The sequence below is a fragment of the Armigeres subalbatus genome, chromosome 3 (assembly GCF_024139115.2).
Source record: "Armigeres subalbatus isolate Guangzhou_Male chromosome 3, GZ_Asu_2, whole genome shotgun sequence".
In the NCBI taxonomy this organism is placed as follows: Eukaryota; Metazoa; Arthropoda; class Insecta; order Diptera; family Culicidae; genus Armigeres; species Armigeres subalbatus.
In genome coordinates, this window is record NC_085141.1 from 169,929,914 (window position 1) to 169,939,411 (window position 9,498).

At 39.9% G+C, this 9,498-nt stretch overlaps 1 long non-coding RNA gene and 1 pseudogene across 3 annotated transcripts; both read left to right on the forward strand.

Annotated features, from left to right (window-relative positions):
* The first annotated feature begins 1,705 nt into the window (after positions 1-1,705).
* LOC134220214 (uncharacterized) lies at positions 1,706-4,945 on the forward strand. Of its 3 annotated transcripts, none has more exons than XR_009981804.1 (6): positions 1,706-2,182; positions 2,245-2,330; positions 2,460-2,933; positions 2,994-3,120; positions 3,181-3,968; positions 4,668-4,945. It is a non-coding gene; the product is annotated as an uncharacterized LOC134220214 (long non-coding RNA). The 3 variants fall into 3 exon arrangements; XR_009981805.1 differs by having other exon boundaries at positions 1,706-2,170; XR_009981803.1 differs by having other exon boundaries at positions 1,706-2,330.
* Positions 4,946-5,750: 805 nt separating this feature from the next.
* On the forward strand, positions 5,751-6,928 carry LOC134220051 (mitochondrial import receptor subunit TOM20 homolog; annotated as a pseudogene).
* The last annotated feature ends 2,570 nt before the right edge of the window (positions 6,929-9,498 follow it).

Here is a 9,498-nt window from a genome sequence, read left to right on the forward strand (position 1 = left end):
CGTTAGCCTCAAGCTTGGATAGGAGTCTCGTTCGAATATCTGCGTCCTTCGACGATCGGAGCCCACAGGTGAAAATCAGGCTCTTGAATTGGTCCGCCGTGATCTTGCTGAGCTCGAAGTCTTCACAGCATCGGTTGACCGTCCCAGCGTACGTTAGAAAGTCGTCCGCGTCGTGCTTCGTTTGCTGGAAGCACTGGTACCGCTTGCTGAACAGGGAGATTCGGACGCTGAACAGCTCTGTCAGCTTCTTCACCGTCTCATCGAACGAGTACTCACGGGTGTGCTTTGGGAGCATGAAGTTGACGTACTTGTCGTGCACCGTCACGCTGAGGCTTCTCAACAGCAACCGCACTTTTGCTGCATCGTCCAACTTCGCTCCGTCCTTGAGGAAAAGGTCTTCGTACTTCCGGTACCACCGGTCGAAAACGAGCCCGTTGTCGGGATTGTAGACGAGCTCCCGGATGTTGGAGGCCAGAGATTCGATGATGAACTCCGGGCTGCCCGCCGACCGATTGGAAACGTTTTCTTGATTGCCGAAACGTTCCATCATCTCCATCAGCCGAATGTTTTGCTCCGTTATCGCTTGATTCTGCCGCAGGATTTGCTGGTAGATTACTTGAAAGTCGCCGGATCCAGGCGTCTTGAGAACTGCAGCTCTTCCTCCAAAGCGTTGAATTCTTGAAAAAAAATCCTCGTCGCCAAAACGTTGTACTTTAAATACGACTTTATTCTCAGATGATTGGGTACAAAGTGATCAATTTTCACATTTGTTGATTATCCAGTTGCTATGGCTGAACTAGTCGCTAGGGTCGCGACTGGTGGTAATCATTGACTACTATGTTCGTGGATAACAATAGTCATAATAACAGATTCACAGAGCAGTTGCATTAAATTAACAAATTCAAACTCAGACAATTACTTAATAGATAAACTTATAACTTTGACACACTACAACAACTTTGATGAAATAGTCATTCAATGGATTCCAGGTCACATTAATTTAACAGAAAATGATAGAGCAGATACAGCTGCTAAATTAGGCATCAATAGACATACTCCTGAAAACTATGCGCTCACTTTAGGCGACTGCTTGTTAAGATTCAAATCGGATCTTTTATCCGAAAGGAATCAAGAATATAACACTTTATCATTGGAGAAAGGCAAACAACATTACCAAATTATGAACTCAATAGAACTAACACCTTGGTTTAAGAATATTCCCATGTCTGCTACAGACACTATCATAATCAATAGAATAAGGATATTTCATACCGATACTAAAGACAGATTAGCTAAATGGAAACTAATTAGATCAGACATTTGTACAAACTGTAATACTCTATGACTGCACCAAACTCACAACTTTAAGGTTTAAATTTCCCGTTCTCGTAAATAAAATTACATAAAACAGCTTTTAAAAAATAAAAATTTAAATGATTATATTCAACTGGCAGAATTTATGAGTGAAGCAAGGATCAATGTTTGAATGAGATTCAATGCAATCACTTCAATATCCGATTCTACTGTTGCAGACGGAATACTTACCATATTCATTAAGAAAGCAATCAAAAAGTTTTAATCGCGAAACGGTAATTTCAAATGTTTCATAATTTTATCCAATTTGACACTTGATAAATATGGGCCAAACAGGTCTGTGCCATACCAGTATATAGGAGATAAAAAATTAGCGGGAAGCGTGCACTGCCGGAAATAAAATTAAGGTTTTCATAATTCTTGCCTTATGAAATCGTATGAGTTCATTAGAAATTGGATCCATAAGGGTCATACGAAATTGTTATGTTCAAGTATACATTTCATATTGCGCCTTATGAAATTCATTGTTGAATATTATGTTTAAACATAAAAATGCTTATGAAACTAACTAGCGATTTTGGTCGAGTTCATTTTCTTTTTCTGACGTAAATATTTTTGTTGTTCATTTGTCCTCGGTTTTAAATATTTAATTTTCTTACGGTTTTCATGTGGTAAACTGGTAAAACAGCAATCTTGCTTTGTTTCCGTTTGTTAGAAACCGGTGCCCTATATCTGTCTTGGGGATTTTTTAAACGGATTGATGGTTTGGTAGAACTGCATGGGATTCCAGCGATTCACAAAGTAACACAAAGCAGGATCTGCGGATGATCAAGATTAAGCTAGCATAACCTCCAACGTAATTCAAGACGTCCGAACTACAAAGTCAACTTCCGGCACGTTGTAGTTAATACATATATGGATCTTTTACAGGAAACTTAAACAGCAACATTAACATGATGGCAAAATTATACAGTGGAAATCATGTTGACAACTCGGACGTGTAGTCGCAGATAAAGGTAAGTTAGAAGACAGCAATCATGCAAGAACTATATTTTACGGGTGGAGCTGGTGGTCCAATTCCCGACTCAAGTCACTTGTAGATAATTGTATAACGAGTCAGTAATCTTTTCCATATTTTTTCACAGTCGATAAAAGATTCCTTCTGTGACAATGGTATCATCCAAGAGGCAGCTAAGGAGAACAAATACCGACATTGTTCATATGATAACAGTGATGGTTTATTAATTGGAGCCCACTCACAGAAGTAAGACGAAGCAACAAATCGCTGGATTGCAGAACCAAATCGACACCCAACAAGTTCTCTACGTGAAACAACGCCAGCTTTCTGGAAACACTTCCAACGTGAACCACCTGGCAAAAAGCTTCCATCGTAAACCGAAAGATCTAACTACTTATAGCTTGTCGGAAATGGCCCTGGATCTTGGCGGCAGTATCAGTACCGGTTCTACCTGTCAACGATCTCGCCTGAAAGTGGAAGTTGCTCACCGTCGAAAAGGGCGTGGCACACTTTATAATTGATTTCTCTCGTGTAGCTGGGACGACGGAATCCATACTTTCTACTACTGGATCAAATGGTTTAAGTGGTTAAAAGGAGATAAGTAAGTATTCTCGTAGACCCTATAAACAATGCGAATAATAAATCCCAATCATATTCAAAGCACTTGGTCCACCGGTCGCGGAAGAAATGGAAACGGATGGCTAAATTCCTCGACCGATACTGCTAGTGAAGATTGGCATGCTTATCACGATTCTTCCTCCGAGTTCAAACCTGGAAACCCGTGGAAGGTTTGTATGCTATTTATTAAAAACAAATTTAAATGCTAATAATTCATTATATTTCTTTAGGCTACTCAAATGAAAATCGAGGAAGCTCCGTTCATCACACCAGAAAGTATTACTCTTACCTTTCGCCTGCATCTACATTTTTTCGGCAATGAATTCGAACTTGTTTGCCAATAGCAGGAAGCCATTCCCAATAAATTCGGTCAGCTTGTCCTCATATCGAACTCAATTTCTAAGCTCGGTGGCATGAAAAATACTTCGAGGAGCCTTCGAATTATGGGGAGCTGATTTGTGCAGTGGCACTGGAGTCAGGTTTCGGATCTAACGGATAGCGTTGGACAAGGTAGCAACAATAAGCCCGCTAGAGGTGGTGGCGGTCCAGCATGGTATTCAACGGGAATTTTGTTGAAAAATTTGCCTGTCCGGATAGCATTTTCTATATTATTTAATTAAATGAATGCTGTTTGCATTGTTGCCATTCATATTACATGCAGATCAATAGACCAACTCTCCGTACGCTGTGCATGCAGCATGGTCCGTATCAAAACTTCCACCTTCAACTGGGTAAGCATATCACGGAAGGATCGATCTCGCGAGGAAGCCAATAAGGTGCAAAAGGCACTGAACAATTATGTGCTAGGCAGTAGGCAACACAACTATCTGCGCCGAATATCCTACGGATAGTGAAGTTCAAACTATTTTGCAGCACATTGGAGTTCTGGTAGGCTACAACAATAATAAAATAATAATAACATCAAAAGCAATATGGGCTCAGCGGGGTGAGATGGAAGTGGCACATCAATTCCCAGCGATGGCGCATCCGTGATTCTCAGCAATCGAATGTTTAACGGGTATGTAAATATATATAGTCTTGAAAGTAATTTGAGAACCACTTAAAAAGGCTGATAACCAAGGCTACAAGGCTACTTGCGGCGACAAGCATGCAAAATCCTTATAGAAATTATTTTAGAAATTAAATGTTTCGAAAGAATTCAATTTTCAATAAGTGTATGATGAAGTGGCTCTAATTTTCAGTATGGTTATTTATGTATTTTTTTACCAAACGGTCTTCATGCCAAAGTATTATAGTATTAAAATGTCTTGTGACAAGTACTACACTAGTTAGATATATGTACTATCTAATCATAGTAACTTTCCGGGACTTGTATGGTCCATGATCATTTATGCAGTATACATGGTACATGATATACAACAAGAGCGCTATTAAACTTAATTTCTTTATTTGAGTCCGTAGTACTCGCTTGGTGCTAATGACAAATATTTGCCAAATTAATCCACCCATTTTGTAGACTAATTAAATAGGGATATGGATGGATATCTGGAACACTTGACAAATACGAATCATTATGACAAAGAGTGTACTGATCGCTTTCTACATTTATTCTCAAATTCATTTTTTATATTATATTTATATATGAGACCTTACATTAAAATACGTTTCAGGTCGTAATACGGATATTAAGTAGAGTACTCGGAAAGGCACTTTTATCGCTAGGTGAATAAATCAAGATTTTTTTTCTATATTTCAGATACTAGATACTGCCACGCTGCCACGACTGATGTACCAAAACCGACGTAGTGGGATATACTAACGTGTACATATTTCTCTGGAAATCCATAAGCGAGAGTTTTAAGTTTTATTCATAGGAATATTTTAGCTATAATTTAAAATCGTTCAGAGTGATCCGGTTGTTCTATCAACCATTGACGATATTTATATAAACCGTACCTCAACATCTGTATTTTAATTGTTATTTGTAATCAAATTAAAATGATTATCGCAATTATATTTAGTTATGTATAATTATTTACCGAAATTACTTTATTTTTTACTGAATCATGAATAAAAAAATATAATAATATCGTTAGAATTTCATAAAGTGCACTATGAAATTTCATAAGGTTGCCTTATGAAATAGATAAGGCGAACATAAGATAAACATACATGCTTATTATGGGCCTGGTTCATCCAAAGTTCATTCTGGTTCATAAGGCTACCTTATGTTTTTCAAACCGATTCCTTTTGGCTAATTTTCATAAGGTAAACTAATAAACTTCGGAAGGTTTTTTACGGCAGTGTGTTTTAAAAAAAAAGTAATATTAGCTTGTCATAAGACGAGTTTGTACAATCCCATTGAAATTCCACCACTTAATTGTATCTTGACAGATACGTATTTCGACCTCAACAGTAAGGCCGTCTAGTCAGGAACTAATAACCGGGACCAGACACTCGGGATTTTCCCGTGTTGCGTTCAAGTTTCAATCGGTGTGTAGGAGTCCTAGGTATACAACTGAAAAGACACTAACCAGATGCTGTCAGTCATCATTTTCCGCATGATTATTTTTCCGTGCACGCATAACTGACAGCATCGATGTTTTGTTTTTGTTTTTTTGTCTGCTCTGATCATATTTAAATAAGTTCTGTTAAAATTATAAAGTGAGATGAACTTGATGGTTCTTAGTTCCTGCTAGTGCCACCGTGAAGCTAATCGTTGAGATGGAGATTAGTAAAACTACCATCGGGATTGCAGCCGGCGTGACCGGAACGCTGTTCCTGGGCTACTGCATCTACTTCGATCACAAGCGCCGCAAAGATCTGGACTTCAAAAGAAGCTGCGAGTGAGGAGGTTAGAAGTTCATTTCGTGGAGAAAAGCAGGAAAATTTCTTCGCTTTTCGACCTCTCTCTCGTTCGGAATTAACGTGCTAGTGCCACCGTGAAGCTCGGGTCCGGAATCGTTGAGATGGAGATTAGTAAAACTACTATCGGGATTGCAGTCGACGTGGCCGGAACGCTGTTCCTGGGCTACTGCATCTACTTCAATCACAAGCGCCGCAAAGATCCGGACTTCGAAAAGAAGCTGCGCGGGAGGAGGTCAGAAGTTCATTTCGTGGACAAAAGCAGGAAAATTTCTTCGCTTTTCGACCTCTCTCTCGTTCGGAATTAACGTGCTAGTGCCACCGTGAAGCTCGGGTCCGGAATCGTTGAGATGGAGATAAGTAAAACTACTATCGGGATTGCAGCCGACGTGGCCGGAACGCTGTTCCTGGGCTACTGCATCTACTTCGATCACAAGCGCCGCAAAGATCCGGACTTCAAAAAAAAGCTGCGAGAGAGGAGGAAAGCGACGAAGGCTGTTTCGGCTGCTGGAGGGCCACGGACGACGATGCCCAACATGGCAGACCATGAAGAAGTGCAAGATTTTTCCTCCAGGAAATTCAGATGGGCGAGGCCCTCATCTCTTCCGGTGACATCGAGAACGGTGTCGAGCATCTGGCTAACGCAGTGATCGTCTGCGGCCAACCGGCACAGCTTCTCCAAGTCCTCCAACAGACCTTGCCAGCCCAAGTGTTCACACTACTGATCAATCGTATGCGTCAGTAAGGCGGCGGACAGGGCGGAAGCGATAGCGAGAGGGCCAGATTGCAAGAAATGAACGACGATCTGGAATAGCTTGGAGTGTTCATAGTAGTAGCAACAGACGGAGACTGGAGATACCAAATACAAACAGAGAAATCCTAGAGTACAGCTTCGTCTGCGGTTATCGCCCACGCAGTTTGATGTATCGAATCACACAATAATTATAGAAAGAAGTAAACTAAATCCTACATATGTTACAAGAAGCTTCTCGAAAGAAAGACACTGTTCAGCTGTCCGTGAATTATTTTTTTGCACCGCGTTCAAGTTTTGGCATGACAAGCGGAATCACTATCCCGTAATCCACATTGTTCGAACTAAAGTGTACTAGGTATGAATGAACATATAAATATTCATATATAAGTAGAAATCCATCTAAATTGGTCTATAGAATTGAACTGACTTATTTCTTTATAATTTTCAATTTCTTTTCGGGATTCCGAAGAGAATGCTTTCGGGAATTATTTTCGAAATCCGAAGGGAATCCTTCTGGAGTTCCGGAATCACGCAGCAAATCCGTCTGGAATTCCGCAGGGAGCCTTACTGAGATTCCGCGAAGAATCATTCTGGGATTCCGCAGGGAGTCCTTCCGATTTTCCATAAGGGATCCCGCAGGGAATCCTTCCGAGATTCTACAGCGTATCCTTCCGGGATTCTCATGGAATCCTTCCAAAACTGCAAGGAAACCTTCCGAGATTCTGCTGAAAATCCTTCCGAGATTCGGGAGGAAATCCTGCGGAGATTCTGCAGTCCATCCTTCCGAGATTCTGCAGGGAATCCTTCAGAGATTCTGCGCGGAATATTTCCTATTTTGCCTATCTATCCTTCCTGGCTTATCCAGGGAATCCTTCCGAGATCCTGGTAGGTTATTTGGTTGATTGGTTGCTTGACTGATTGATTGATTGGTTGGTCGGCTGGTTAGTTGATTAGTTGTTTTGTTGGATGCTTCAATGGTTGATTGGTTGGTTGCTCATTTGGTTGATTAGCTTGTTGCTTGATTTGGTTGATTAGTTTGTTGTTTGATTGGTAGCTTGCTTGATTGGTTGGTTGCTGGATTAGTTAATTGATTGATGGTTGGTTACTTATTTGGTTGATTGGTTGCTTTACTTGATTGATTGGTTGTGGTTATTTAGTTGATTGGTTGCTTGATTGGTTGGTCGTCAACTTAATTGATAAGTTGTTTAGTTGATGGGTAATTAGTTGGTTGGTTGCTTGATTGGTTGGTTGGTTGCTTGATTGCTTGGTTGATTATTTGGTTGATTGCTGCTTGATTTGTTAGTTGGAAGTATGGTTGATTGGTTGGTTGCTTGACAGGTTGATTGGTTGACTAGTTGGTTGGTTGCTTGATTGCTTGGTAGATTCGTAGCTTGTTTGACTGGTTGGTTACTTGATTGGTTGGTTGATTATTTGGTTGGCTGCTGCTTGATTTGTTAGTTGGTAGTATGGTATGATTGATTGGTTGGTTTCTTGACAGGTTGATTGATTGGTTAGTAGGCTGGTTAGTTGATTAGTTGTTTTGTTGGCTGCTTGGTAAGTTAATTGCTGGATTGGTTGGTTATTTAGTTGATTGGTTGTTTGATTGGTGATTGGTTGGTTGCTTGATTGGTTGATTAGCTGGTTGGTTGTTTGATTGCTTGGATGATTGGTAGCTTGCTTGAATTGTTGGTTGCTTGATTGTTGGTTGGTTGCTTGATTGGTTAGTCGGCTGGTTAGTTGATTAGTTGTTTTGTTGGATGCTTGAATGGTTGATTGGTTGGTTGCTTTATTTGGTTGATTAGCTTGTTAATTGATTGGTTGATTAGTTTGTTGTTTGATTGGTATCTTGCTTGATTGGTTAGTTGCTGGATTAGGTAATTGATTGATGGTTGGTTACTTATTTGGTTGATTGGTTGCTTTACTTGATTGATTGGTTGTGGTTATTTAGTTGATTGGTTGCTTGATTGGTTGGTAGTCTCGTTAATTGATAAGTTGTTTAGTTGATTGGTTGCTTGATTGGTTGGTTGGTTGGTTGCTTGATTGCTTGGTTGATTATTTGGTTGTTAGTTGGCTTGATTTGTTAGTTGGTTGGTTGATTGGTTGGTTGCTTGACAGGTTGATTGATTGGTTAGTAGATTAGTTGTTTTGTTGGCTGCTTGGTAAGTTGATTGCTGGATTGGTTATTTGGTTGATTGGTTGCTTGATTGGTGATTGGTTGATTGCTTGATTGGTTGATTAGCTGGTTGGTTGTTTGATTGCTTGGTTGATTGGTAGCTTGCTTGAATTGTTGGTTGCTTGCTTGACTGGTTGATTGGTTGGTTGCTTGATTGGTTAGTCGGCTGGTTAGTTGATTAGTTGTTTTGTTGGCTGCTTGGTTGATTGGTTAATAAGTTGATTGGTAGCTTGCTTGAATGGTTGGTTGTTTGATTAGTTAGTTGATTGATTCGTTGGTTATTTGGTTAGTTGGTTGCTGCTTGATTTGTTAGTTGGAAGAATGGTTGATTGGTTGGTTGCTTTTTTTATTGATTCCTTGATTGGTTGGTAATTTGGTTGATTGGTTGCTTGACTGGTTGATTGATTGTTTGGTCGGCTCGTTAGTTCATATGTTGTTTTGTTGGTTGCTTGATTGGTTGAATGATTGCTTGGATGATTGGTTGGTTGCTTGACAGGTTGATTGGTTGATTAGTTGGTTGGTTGCTTGATTGCTTGGTAGATTGGTAGCTTGTTTGACTGGTTGGTTACTTGATTGGTTGGTTGATTATTTGGTTGGCTGCTGCTTGATTTGTTAGTTAGTAGTATGGTATGATTGATTGGTTGGTTGCTTGACAGGTTGATTGATTGATTAGTAGGCTGGTTAATTGATTAGTTGTTTTGTTGGCTGCTTGGTAAGTTAATTGCTGGATTGGTTGGTTATTTAGTTGATTGGTTGTTTGATTGGTGATTGGTTGGTTGCTTGATTGGTTGATTA